This window comes from Sabethes cyaneus, chromosome 2, assembly GCF_943734655.1.
Source record: "Sabethes cyaneus chromosome 2, idSabCyanKW18_F2, whole genome shotgun sequence".
Taxonomy (NCBI): Eukaryota; Metazoa; Arthropoda; class Insecta; order Diptera; family Culicidae; genus Sabethes; species Sabethes cyaneus.
Genome location: NC_071354.1, coordinates 205,427,569 through 205,440,877, shown reverse-complemented (window position 1 = coordinate 205,440,877; position 13,309 = coordinate 205,427,569). Strand labels below are relative to the sequence as shown.

At 38.3% G+C, this 13,309-nt stretch overlaps 1 protein-coding gene across 1 annotated transcript in view; it reads right to left on the bottom strand.

Annotated features, from left to right (window-relative positions):
* LOC128734144 (uncharacterized) overlaps positions 1–5,802 on the bottom strand; it is a 99,680-nt gene extending 93,878 nt beyond the window's left edge. The window contains exon 1 of the mRNA XM_053828183.1: positions 4,754–5,802. The gene's annotated coding sequence lies outside the window, so the exon portion shown is untranslated. The remainder of the gene's footprint in view (positions 1–4,753) is intronic.
* Between the last annotated feature and the right edge of the window lie 7,507 nt (positions 5,803–13,309).

Genomic DNA, 13,309 nt, shown 5'->3' with positions numbered 1-13,309 from the left:
AAGTGTTTCGATAGATAAAGAAAAATAAGGCTGCGATTTAATCGATCTAGCACCTTATTTACCATCAGGGTCGGAAAAATATCAAACTGTAATTTGTTTATTTCACACTGAATAGCTTCATTTAAGTAGCATTTTTGAAGGATTTTTGCTCTCGATAATTTTGTTATACTATTTTTAAGAAATGCATAAATTTAACTGTTAGCAATTCAAAATAAAACATCAATTTCCAGTCTATTTTATTTCATGCAATAAAAACAGAGCTCGTTTAACATCGGATAAATCCACTGTTTGACAACTATTCTAGTAGACTAATCTCAAGATTTTAGTCTTGACCTTGGAATGAGGTCATACATATATTTAATATTTTTTTTTTTTTGAAACGATGGTTCTACAATTGATGAAGGGACGGTAGGGGAAAGAAATGAAAATTTTTTGGTGAAGGAGGGGGGAAGAGCGGAAAGGAAGGGGGGGGGGGTATTGGTAGCTATGCTTGACAAGTAGTCATTTTGACTCCTACCTTTTGTCCAATGCTGGAAGGTGCATGAGTCGAACCAAGCTGTAATCTGAGATTACAACCGGATTCGAACCCACAACACCCTCCAGGGCATGTGGTTCGCTGGTACTTGTACCTTTGAACCATAGAGGCGCTGGACAAAAGGAGACCGCAAAATCCACTTCTCAAGGATAGCTACGCGTGTTGGTTGTGTTATCGACACATATTGTGCCGCTTCCTGCATCAATTGCAGATTACCACCGAGCGAGAAGTTTTAATCTAACTACTATTTACTTTCAGGACGACGGCACTGTGCCGGCCCTTACGACTTGCAAGGTACTGCACGTGACGCTGTTCGTCCGTCAGCGTATGTTAGCCGCGTTTCTCGGCGCGGGTTTTCGAGGGAAGGCCCCGTTCCTATGTAATAGACTAATCTCAAGATTTTAGTCTTGACCTTGGAATGAGGTCATACATATATTTAATATTTTTTTTTTTTTTGAAACGATGGTTCTACAATTGATGAAGGGACGGTAGGGGAAAGAAATGAAAATTTTTTGGTGAAGGAGGGGGGAAGAGCGGAAAGGAAGGGGGGGGGGTATTGGTAGCTATGCTTGACAAGTAGTCATTTTGACTCCTACCTTTTGTCCAATGCTGGAAGGTGCATGAGTCGAACCAAGCTGTAATCTGAGATTATAACCGGATTCGAACCCACAACACCCTCCAGGGCATGTGGTTCGCTGGTACTTGTACCTTTGAACCATAGAGGCGCTGGACTCCTTTTGTCCAGCGCCTCTATGGTTCAAAGGTACAAGTACCAGCGAACCACATGCCCTGGAGGGTGTTGTGGGTTCGAATCCGGTTATAATCTCAGATTACAGCTTGGTTCGACTCATGCACCTTCCAGCATTGGACAAAAGGTAGGAGTCAAAATGACTACTTGTCAAGCATAGCTACCAATACCCCCCCCCCCCTTCCTTTCCGCTCTTCCCCCCTCCTTCACCAAAAAATTTTCATTTCTTTCCCCTACCGTCCCTTCATCAATTGTAGAACCATCGTTTCAAAAAAAAAAAAATATTAACTATTCTAGAATAATTTTTCGAAAAGAATTATAAAGTATAATAGCTAGAGTCGGGATGGTTAATTAACTAAATTAAAAGATTAAAATTATCACTTGTTTCTACAAGATACAATTATAGTTTAAGTATGTCCGAAGTAGCCCCCCGAATGAAAAGTAACCCCGCACGACGGTACCTCAAATGTGTATCAATATGGATGCATGACAGTAGTCAGATTTTCAAGAATGTGTCGGAAAGTAAAGATTGTGATTTATAAACATCTTTGATGCTTAAATGTAAACAGTTTTCGCAAAAAGTTTGAGCTCCCAGCAGTGAGAATTGAAGAATGACCATGCGTATCCTTTGTCAACATTTTGATGGAGTTGCTTTGTTCATAACGAGTTTTGCAGTCATTTTTTTAATTGAATGAAGTTTGGTTTTGCTTAGAATATATGTGCAAAAATACTTCATTTTTATCATTTGAAGGAGGTCATAAGCGACTTAATTGGCGATTAATTTACTGCCTCTCTGTTGCCGAATACTCTCAAAATCATACTAAATTTAAAAAAAAATCATATGCATGTCTCTAAGCACCTTGCCTCTTTTAAATAACTACGAATATTCGGATAATCACTATAACTATTGCTGAACTACTTAGTAGAATATTGAACATGAGTAAAATGCATATCATTTAATTTTATTCAGGGCTGTCCTGATTTATGTGTAGTTATTTTACGATTGAAGAAAGTTATGTAATAATGGTGTCTGAAATGCCAGTTTTTGTCAATCGGTTAAAAGGAACTAATTGTCCAAGAATCGGTGAAAAGGAACCAGAAATATCGATTTCTCTGCAGGAACAAAAAACACTACGCGTGTCCATTGCATTATTGCAACTTTTGTTTCGTTAAAAAATTGCATTTCAAAGACAAAAAATGCATGTCCAAATGCATGTTTGATATGTTATCCAAAAAATCTGTGCTGTCTAGAAAAAATATTAAAAAAATGGTGATCTCTTTGCTTCTTAAATTGCAGAAACCCGAAAAAAAATGAATATTTCTGGCCTAACGTAAAGGTAAATTTTCCGTTTTGAAAGAACTATAAGTGCCGTGCCCTGTATACTAAACGTAAATTTGTCGATTCTGACGTTAGTACGTGATAGACATTGCAGTTAACTTTCGTTAGATACCGATAAATCATTAAAATAGTTTCAGTGGTTCAAAGCAGTCATTCAAAAGTGATTTTTTAATAGCGAAAATAAGCAAGAATGTTTGGGACCTTCATAACTCAGAAGAGACTATTTTTTATTTTTAAAAAAAGAACAAACACATAAAATTTGAACGAAATCGGGACCTTTTTAAAATTCAATTGTGCTTTTTTCATGAAATTATACTGAATAGTAAACGATTACACCAATTAAAGATACATAACCAAGATGAACGAACCGCAAGCTGAAAGCCTCTCAAATAAAGACTCCAATTTTAATTCCAAAGAAATAGAGTAATACTGATGTCTGTAGTACCGAATCGGTAAAAAGACAATAAAATAAGAAATTGGACATGAATGTAGCAAACTAACTTTTATTATAGGATTAAAATTGGGCACCTGCTTTAAAATTATTTTGTTTCGATTTTGGAAAAGTTTCCAAATTTTCGATTTTAATAACTTTTTATTTTTGCAGTTTATGAAGTTTATACAGTAGACTCTCGGAAAAGTTAACTCTCTGAAAAGTTAATTGTTCAGAAAAGTTAAGCGAACATCAGCTCCCATGCAACGCTCTAAAAAGTTAATTTTTGCCTTAACTTTTCTGAGAGTTCGAATTTATTGGTTTTCCAAACGTTTGTCCACACACGTGTGTTTTCATTCTATCTTTATTTCTCATTTTTCGGTTTATTGTCGCCTTTTCACAGTTTCATACAGAGTCGCATCATAACTGCGATTAAATTAAATTCTTGTACCGGACAGTTGCAACAATAGCTCAATACGGGCACATAGGATTATTGATAACATACTGGAAAAGCGCCAACTCAGATTGAATTTTAAATGCAAAAGAAGGAATAGCAAGGAACTAAAAATAAGCGCGAACATTATCAAAACGTAGTCGCAGACTACGAAAAAACAAAACTAAGCTAGTGTAACCGACTATTTTAAACTTACCTAAAGGAACTAAGTATTATTTCATAAAGATCTTGCTATACTGTTTTCGGAATTCAGACTAATTGTTCCTGAAAGACTGCAGCTTATTCGACCAAATTTAAATTGAATGCTTTGGCAGAAACAAAATTGAATTTCTTTACTTTTTACAAAGAGGCGAACCAGCCGCAGGCTGAAAACCTCTCTAATATAGAATTAAAAAAAAAAAAAAAAAAAAAAAAAGATCTTGCTACATTTTTTTCCATTACAATAAAAATGTGTACCTTATGTCCCGAAATGCATTTTTCGCTTTGGTATTTATCATTTCCACTGATTTTTAGAACTACTCGGAAAAGTTAATCTTTCGGAAAAGTTAATCGACCCATTCCCCAATCGATTAACTTTTCCGAGAGTCTACTGTACTTCGTAATATTTGAGAAACACTGGGAAAAGCCAAACAAATGTTCACAAGGGTGGATAAAAAATACTTATGATAAAAGAGTAATGATTGATTAAAAAATAGTAAAATCGTTTGAAAGTTAAAAATTAGCTGTGGGTAGTAAATTTATGATTAACTTGCAGCTTTTTAACGAAGGTATTGGATTCTACTATAAATTAAATCTCTTGGATTCTCTTTTTCGGATTTTATTACCGTGTCATCGTAACATTTACGATTTTAAGAAAATTTCAGTTAACTGTTAATTGTCCTAATAAAAAAAATAAAAAAATCGATCAAGAGTTTTGCAACTGTTTCTGAAATACAACCATAGAGAATTTAAATTTTTAGTTTTCCACAAAATTGTGGATTCTGTGCCCGGAAGTATTGCTCAACTTACTCTCGCAAAACGAATTTAAGTACTGAAATCGGAAGTGCAATACACATTATACATTTGTTAATTATCGTCTATCAATATTTTTACTATGCACCGTAATTACTGCACATCACGCTCAATTGATCTACTTATTTATTACGCTAAGATCTACCGCTTCATCATCTAATGATTATTATTGAACCATAAAGGTGGGGTCACATAGCCATTGTCTATGTTTAGGGAAAAAATCCTTATTGTGTTACCTGTGATTGCTGGAGAGGCCGCTTTTGATGAACCACCACCACTACAGACGAATGTTTTCTAAGTGGATGGCAGCAGTAGGCGACAGCGGAGGGTGGTATCCTGCTGAACGAACTACACGCATCAGAAGCGCATATCACCTCCTTCCGCCATTTATCCCGACGACGTAGTAGGCAGACAGGCGTGTTTGTTGTTACACAATACTACTCTCACTGCACTCATATTCTCTTGCACAAAAGCGCCCGACCGAAGTAGCTTTCCCGCTCGGAAAGCTTACTCACTTCACCGTCACTGAGAGATTGAGAGCAGCTCAGTTATCACTGGCTAGGCTATTTGGTGACTTCACAAAACGTAGTGATCTAAGGGAGTGAAACATTGAAATTGACAGTTGCATACAACCTAAAACGGTACTGCGGTGATGCTGGAGGCTACTACTTGCGGGGATACTCTCATCGGATGCTATTTCACTGTGAGCTTTCGTTCGTGTATATATTATGAACCACACCGCGCACAGAAACCAACTCACAGATGTCAAACATACGAGAACACCAAGCAAAAAAAAAAAAATACAATAAATCGATACAGCTGAAAATTCACCTTTGAACTATAGATGTTCGAGGGACACTTGGAACATTTCAGTACTTTTCAGACCCTTAGCAACGGGCGAAATCTTTTGCAGCGCGTTGAAAAATCAAATTCTAATTTTCATATCCCGGAGAAAATACAGCGCGAGCTACTGCGTCGAATTCTAGTATCACCAACAATCCACCGGAGAAAAGCGCATCAGATTGAAACCCGACGGAAATAAAAATCGATCCTCTGACCACCGAAAACGCGAAAATACATTCTTTATCCTGCAGGAAAACTGAAGTTTGATAATATTTAACGTTCAAATCCTTGATAACGAGCAACAGAGAAATAAATTCGACAGGATATTAATCAATTCCAGGACGTGTCTCACACGGTGATGATACCAGCAGGTCAGGAGAACAATCTACACACAACCGCACACACGGACCTGCGTCTACGTTTCGCGAATTTTCCTAGACCACATCTTTTCCAGACGATGAATCGATGAAGACTGGCGTATCTTTTTGTCTGCTCGGGGGAGGCTCTGCTACTGCTATTGCGGCTGCATCTCGCAGTCGCTCTTGTATTCACGATGGGATGCTTTTACCGCTGCTGCTGCTGTTGTTGCTGTATGGCTGCCTCGCTATAGCCATCGCCATACGACGCAACACGGATGGATGTGGTGGATACATCGTCTATCAACAGTGGTGAACAGTCAGTGCCAATGGGGGTCTTTCTCACGCACGCTAATGTGTGTCGGACCCAGAGGGTGAGAGTCTGCACCAGTTAATTGCTCTCAGCGCGAAAGCTTTTGTTCACGTTCGATATGGGATAGTGCAATTCTCGTGAAGCTTTGCTGGTAAAGCTCAGTGGTAGATTCGACCGGGGTGGTCAACGAATAAAAAATTTATGAAAAAATAAGTTTGCTGATTCTAATGTCCATTTTAATATTGTTGTCTTGAATTTAATGTTGTCCAAACTGACTGGGGAAAATAATTGTAGTTTTCAGAAAATTATTACCTGAATTCAAATTACTCGTTATCATAACTCAGTTTCTATTATATTATCTAGATTTAACTTTTTATTTAAGTAATAGAATTAAAATGGGGACAAAAATTCACATAAAATGAGTTTTTACTACATTCGACTTTTACTTAAGAATCTACTTAAGAATTAACATCCCTGATCTGTATTTCGAACGTATATTTATTTCGTTCGTTGATTTTGCTGGTGGATTGAAGAATGCCAATCTCTTTCGTTCGAAATACAGTAATTCAGTAATTTTGTTCAAATTAGTGAGATCATGATCTGTACAGTTCATGACAAACAGCAAATCTATAGTCTTAATCACAAGATTTTATTCTCGTAACTACTCAGTATTGCATCTTACCTAGCTGTAAGAAAAAAAACCAAAAACAGTCGACTATCACATGTTTCTGTGCGATTACTTCCTTCAGACGGTTTAACCGTAGCTTACCCACTTTCACCAGATGTACGATGTGAATCTCCAAGCAGTGCCTGTAGCTCGTGAGTCATAAACCTCCGCCACTCTCCGCTTTCAGTTTGTACTCAGCCAAATATCATCCGCAGTACGTTCCGCTCGAACACGGCAAGGGCCCTTAAGTCCCTGTGCTATCGGTAACAGCCGATGTAACAGGATCATAAACAATTTTTTTAAAGTGCACCCCCTAGGCCTCCTCCTTTTCCTGACTACGCCAATACCCCTTTGATTTATTTGGATTCTCTCCTCCCTTAGGGACCACCCCCTTTTTTGTCAACCAACTGCGCTGAATCTTATATGTCAAAAAAAATGTACCAAGTTTGATAAAGAACCGTCCAGGCGATTCGGTGTTATGGCAGAACGTTCCTCGTACCTCTCTCCCCCCACCCTGTTGGTCCCCTTCCAGTAAGTTCCTCCTTCTGCCACGTAGCCAATTACGTATCTGTTTGCTATCTGAAAATCCATATAACGGAAAAGAAGCTAAACTTTTTTTCATATAATCTCGTCGCCCCCCCCCCCCCCCCTTCGTAGTCCCTCCCATACCTCCGCTTTCTTGTCACCCAGTGCATCTGCAATCGGTCTAAATGCAGGATATCCGCAATCACTTTCACTTACTTGGACCTCCCCCACTTGATAGGGACCAATCCTCCCCTCCTGGCCACTCGGAGGGAGATGCTTGCGGTCGTTGGAGAAGACACCAACGTCGATAACATCGTGCAGAGAATGTGCGCGGAACAGCGCGCATGGGGCGCCGTCGATAGGGCGGTAACCGACGTGATAACGGAGTTGCAACGGCTAGAACGTTGGCAACGACAGGGCCTGACATAGCTTAGCTAGGATCAGTAAAGGGCTGAGTGGGTAACCCAGGCCCTGGTGAAGGGTAGTGGCGGTATGAAGTGACAAGGGTGTTGTTTGAACCACACAGTGGAGTGCTTATGCACGTCTTCCCTCCTGAAGTAAAACCTAACGGTAGTCCCGAAAGGGGTTCAGGAAACGGGGAGCAGGAGAGTTTTTAGTAGGTAGGTGCATGTTGGCACCATGCGAATCCTATTCGGCACCGTGAAGGTGCCGTCTATGAAGATTTTCTCCCTGCATAAACAATAGGACCGCCCCCCTTTTTTTCAACCCACCCAGTGCTGACTCCCTTATGTCAAGGAACATGTGTGTCAAATTTGGTGGAATACGGTCGAGGCGTTCTGAAGTTATGGCGGAACGTACAAATACACAGTTCACTTTTATATACAGGTCGGACTCGATTATATAGAGACTCGATTATTTAATGACTCGATTATATGTGATTCGATTATAAGTTACCCCGGGGCAAGTGGGACCTAAAAATGCATAGTTTGGAATTATTCCACTGTGTTATCTATACCTATGCTTATTTCAAAATTCTTTCAGCACAGAAACTCTTCAATGGTATCACTTCGAAGGATTAATTACGAAAAAAGCCTATCACTTTACATGAAATGAATCTGGAGCTGAATTTTTAAAATTATGGCGATAGGTCCCACTTGCCCCGGTATATTTATTGCTATTTTGAAATTTGATTAAAAATCTTAAAATTTATATAAAACACAGATCGTGAGCAATTACGCTGTAAAGCATTATTGTAATGAAATGTAGTTGAATATGTCGTTGTATCCAATTCTTGCTAGACGTAATTTAGGATTACCCATTGTTTAATAGCTCGAAAATGCGATTATGATCTGTTTGTTCTACCATGGCCGGTAGAGCTACTCATAAGAGATAGTTACGCTATAATAACCACAATACTTTATTGTTTCAATTCTAGTTGCAGATTTGCTTAATTATATCAAATTTGCCTTTCCAAATTCAATTAACATCGTTTAGCTGTAACCAAAATGTGACCAATCTGTTTGTTCTCATATAAGCTGTGCTAATGGGCTTCTTTTTTGGGGCCCCATGGTTTAGTCCTTTTCGGTTTTATTTTAAAGCTTTACTGATATAAATATTATGTAATTGAACTGAAAATGTTCGGTAGTACATCTAAAACATGTATTAAGACAGGAAGTTTTGTGCTGAAACACTTTATTTTTAATAAGTCCCACTTACCCCGGGTGCTTTCAAGTGTCGACCTTATTTCGACCCATTTTTTTAATGGCGTTTGTCAAATTAAACAACTAGTTTTCGGGTGTAATTTGTTAATACACTCATTATGTTTACTTACTATCAGAAAACCTGTACTTTTACGTAAAGCATGTGGCCAAAGTATCATTAATAGAGAGGTGCGTCAAACTTACAACGCAAAATGAAAATAACGCTTAAATTAAAAGTCCAATTTTGTTGTTTGGAATGCCTGTTATAAATAATCTATAATTTCAATACATGCGTTTGAGTTGTATCTTTCATTTCTAGGAAGGTTCGGTTGGAGAAAATGAGGTTGAAGAGAGTTATGAGCTCCGTTCCCACTTACCCCGTATTCCCACTTGCCCCGGGGTACCTTATACAATTTTAGACTCGATTATTTACAGTCAAAAAAAATTGCTCCAATTTTGTTCAAGCTCGCTCTGTTTTTCCTTTTTTAGAAAATTAAACTTTTTATTTGGCCCCTAGGGGGTCCTCTCTGAATTATGGTGGTTCCAAAAAATGCGATTATTACCTGCCTTCTTTCATAACTTTGAACCACTGAACCGATTTAAAGCGTTGATGCAGCAAATGAAAGGTATTTTAATTGGCTTTCTAGAAAAAAATATTGAGATAAAAAGGTAGGTAAAAGTCGCATTTTTTGGGACCACCCTAACTCAGAAAGAGCCAGCCTAGGCGCCAAATAAAAAAAAAAGAGTTTAATTATTTTTAAAAAAGAAAAAGTACAGCGGGTTTGACGAAAATGGGGTACATTTGTTTTCGATAGTACTTTTCTGTGGAATTGTATATTCATATTCATTTTTTATGTAAGAAAGGAATTTTCCGCCTTTCCTTCCGCGCCAAAAATAAAAATTTTCTTTTCATTAAAAACAACACAATATCTATACCTATAAAAATGGATTTCTGTCTGTCTGTCTGCCTGTCCCTATGTTCCTTATAGAATCGAAAACTACTGAACCGATCGGCGTGAAAATTTGCATGTAGGGGGTTTTGGGGTCAGAGAAGGTTCTTATGATGGTTAGAGGCTCCCATACAAATGAAACACAAATTTCTGCATAACTCGAGAACCAATCAAGCAAATGGAACAAAATTTTACATGTGGGTGTTTTTGGAGACAAGGATGTTTTCTATGGTGAATTGAAACCTCTCCCCGCTTCAGGAGGGAGGGCTCCTATACAAATGAAATACAAATTTCCTTATAACTCGAAAACGTATTAATAGAATGGAACCATATTTGGCATGCGGGTGTCTTTGGACGCATGAATTTTTTCTATGATGAATTAGGACCCCTCTCCCTTTTTAGGAGGGGGGGGGGGCTCATACAAATGAAATACAAATTTCCTCATAATTTGAGAAGTAGTCAAGCAAATGGAACCAAAATGGCATGTGGGGGGGGGGGGGGGGTTGGAGGCAGGAATTTTTTTAATGATAGTTTGATACCCCTCACCCCTGTGGTAGGTGGATAAGGACTATCATACAAATAAAACAGAAATTTTTGCGAAACTCAAGAACTAATAGAACTCGAGAAATTTTAGACTCTTTCATAAAACATTAATTAATAACAAGACCACCAAAAACTATCAATAGTAACATTAGATAATTCAGCGCGAGACGGCCACAGGCCGCGAGTGTTGCCGGCGACCTGCCGTCGGAAGCGTCGGCCACAGCGGGGGGCAGCCCTCCGTAGAGTTCACCTCTATCTAGGTTTATGTATTTTGCTAGATCTACTGACCTCTATTACTTTCCTTCAGTTTGGTCACCCCTGCGAAATGGTACTTTCTACGAAAAGATTTTGCCTGAAACGGTACATTCCGCGTAAGGGTTTTCGCGAAATTCTGCGATATTCTGCGAAACTCTATATTCCGCGTTATGGTTAACCGAGAATTGGTGTTCCGCAAAATGGTATTTGGCGAAATGGTTTATAATGATGGCGAATATTTAAATGCTATCCGCTTTATTTTATCAGGCTAAGCAATGGGGGGAGTTGTTTTCTACTTTACTGTGAGGAAAATTTGTATATTAAAACACGCATGAACTCCCCAGAAGCTTGCAAAACTCAAGATTGTGACAAAGGTCATCCGAGATTCACGATTTATGTACAACACAGTTTAATTTGTAGCAATACGAAAAATCCTTCAACGCATATGGCCAAATCTCAACCGTAACAGAGTTATTAAACATTTTTAGTTTTCGGCTCTGATTCCATTAAATTAGCTCTACTACAAAAAGTACTAGCTAGCTACCTCAGTTCTATTGCTTTCATTCGAAAGCATCCGTCGCACGCGGTAATCTACTGTGCTATACGTGATGTGTGAATTCGTGCAGTTTTCAAATTCTACCTAATTCAACGCTTAACACGCTACAGTTAAAAATAAATTGCAACGAAACTATAAGAGATAAAAGTTTCACGTCAAGAAGCGAATTGTAGAACAGTACACCGGAGTTTCAAATTGGTAGATTTAGGTTTTAGCAGACATTTGATGGAAGCACCTTGAGAAACACTTTTGCAAAGCTTTTCGCTTAAGTGTAAAATATTCTCAGCTTTCGAATGAAAACTAGAGATAATTTAAGAGAAACAGAACCGAAAACTAAAAATGTTTGATACCTCTGTAACGATTGAGATTTGACCATGTGCATAGAAGGATTTTTTTCGTCAAATGTCGTCTTCTATCACCCCTTGAAATATTTAGGGGGACCCGGGGCATAAAGGACACCTTAACTGTTTTCAATTAATTAGGAGCAAAAAGAACCAATTGAATTCAACCTGAAAAGGCCCAAAACTTAGATGAGGGTATAATCTAAACAGTTTCAGTGAGTTCAATATTAAAATAATATCAATATACAAAAAAAATTAACGTTTTCGTTCCAGATGTTTTTTCGCTCGCTACTAATACGTACGGGGCAAAAGTGCCACTATGGTGGGGAAAATGACCACAAGTAGAGAAATGTTAAAGATAGGGGCAAATCTTAAAGACGTTTATACCCAAATCGCATTCAATACTGCTTGACTATCAGAGAAGATGCAGATTTTTACATGTTTTTACATTCTCCTCATGCAAACATTCATAGATTCAATTATTGTACAGATCTCCGTCTGAAACACAGTTGGCCACAATTCCAAAGCCACTGATATTTTTGTCCTAGGGCTATAGATTCCAACATCAGTTCTTATATCAACTTTTGAATTTCGATGTTTCACACAATATGGTCGGATTTTTGCAAGGTTTGCTGCAGCGGTATCTTCTTTTATTTTTGACCGCCACCACTGACTGCCTTACTTATCACAGTGTCGAGATGTGCACTTCAGTTTAACTTGTCGTCTAGAGCCATTCCTGGAAATTTCGTCTGTACGCTAAATTAGATTTCTCTTTCTTCACAATTGAGAGGATTGAAGTTGATTTTCCTCCTCTCTGTGAATGAACGATTACCTACGACTTTTGCCGGGTTAATTCTTAATGCTTCATTTCTACATTAAATTTGGGTGAGCTTTAGAGCCTGCTGCATTTTTTCCGAACTTGAAACGCTGTCACTGTTGAGCTTACTCGCCAACAGTTGGTCGCAGTGATAATGTCCGCACATAAAAATTATTGCTGAAATATAGATAATGGATATGATTGCATGTATGTTAAATCGATGTAATCATTCAAAACTTTTTTCATTGTTTTCATCAAAATTAAAGATAGACTAGTGGATATGAAGGTTTTTGGATTCGTCCTATCTCTTACCACGTTTTAGAATAAAGATGGCTTTTACTGAGTTTAACCTTGCCCTAAAAACCTTCGTAAGGGTCGATATTAGGAATGCTTAACCTTTTTAAAGCAATGCTAGAAATACCGCATCGACACTTGCAGCTTTAAAGGGTTGAGAAGACCTTACAGCATTTTTCCCTCCGGCTCTCGTAAAGATTTCGTCAACAATGCATGGTGCTATAGCTTCTGCCCTATTAGACTCTGATTTGATCTCTGTAGAACTTATTACACCAATTCTTTCCAAAATCCCACATTGAATCGAACCCAGAAAAAGAGTTTCCCTCGTTAGTTGTTCGTCGAACTGTTACATACACCTTTCAGTCACGATCGTCTGCCAAGACACCACCATTCTAAAACCAGAAACCAGAGAATGGATGCAGGATGCGTTGAGTTTCCGGTAAAACTTTTGCTTTTCCTAAGAACTATATCGTCGAACTCTGTATTATAGGTACTCCTTTTTCTCCAGGCTAAAAAGACATCATGTGCCTGGCTGCAATAATTAAATAATTCAATTAAGTAAGTTTGCCCTCATCCAACTTCCACTTTCCAGCTAACGGTACACGCGAATTAAAGTTGCAACGGCACGTTTCACCTGCCACATTTTTTTTGGTAAACCTTCATTTTTGCAT